The sequence below is a fragment of the Meleagris gallopavo genome, chromosome 29, assembly GCF_000146605.3.
Source record: "Meleagris gallopavo isolate NT-WF06-2002-E0010 breed Aviagen turkey brand Nicholas breeding stock chromosome 29, Turkey_5.1, whole genome shotgun sequence".
NCBI lineage: Eukaryota > Metazoa > Chordata > Aves > Galliformes > Phasianidae > Meleagris > Meleagris gallopavo.
In genome coordinates this window covers 4,097,076-4,097,554 of record NC_015039.2, presented here as the reverse complement: position 1 = coordinate 4,097,554, position 479 = coordinate 4,097,076, and positions in this window count along the sequence as shown.

Sequence of the window (479 nt, the reverse complement as noted above, 5' to 3'; positions counted from 1 at the left end):
CCCATCAGTCAGCAAAGCAGCACCAGCGATAAATGTGCTCCTGGATCGTGCCGCAGCACAGCGGCGGTGAGCACAGCGCTATGGGGCAAAGGTCGTGCAGGGAATCCCGAAGGTCACCATCCCTTCTGCACGTGGGCATTCCTGGGAATGTCCATCCCAAAGGTGGCAAACCCTGGAAAAACACGGAGCGATTGTGCTGATCTCTGCCCGACCGAGGTCAGGGCATGCAGTGAAACACATCTGTCTGCTGGGTGCTGCTGGGATGGAGGCACCGTAACTGGGCCGTGTGAAGGGGAGCTCCTGACGCTCTGTCCCCACACAGCAATGCGTCCCGGTGCCATCCTGCCATGTGCTGCTGAAAGCAGCTGTGGGCACCTTCAGCTCCTGCCTCCCCCAGTGACCCTCTGCAGCGCTTTGCTGTGCTGCTCCTACGGTGTCCCGCAGGGTGCGCTCAGCCCGCTGCATGGAGCTGAGGCCCT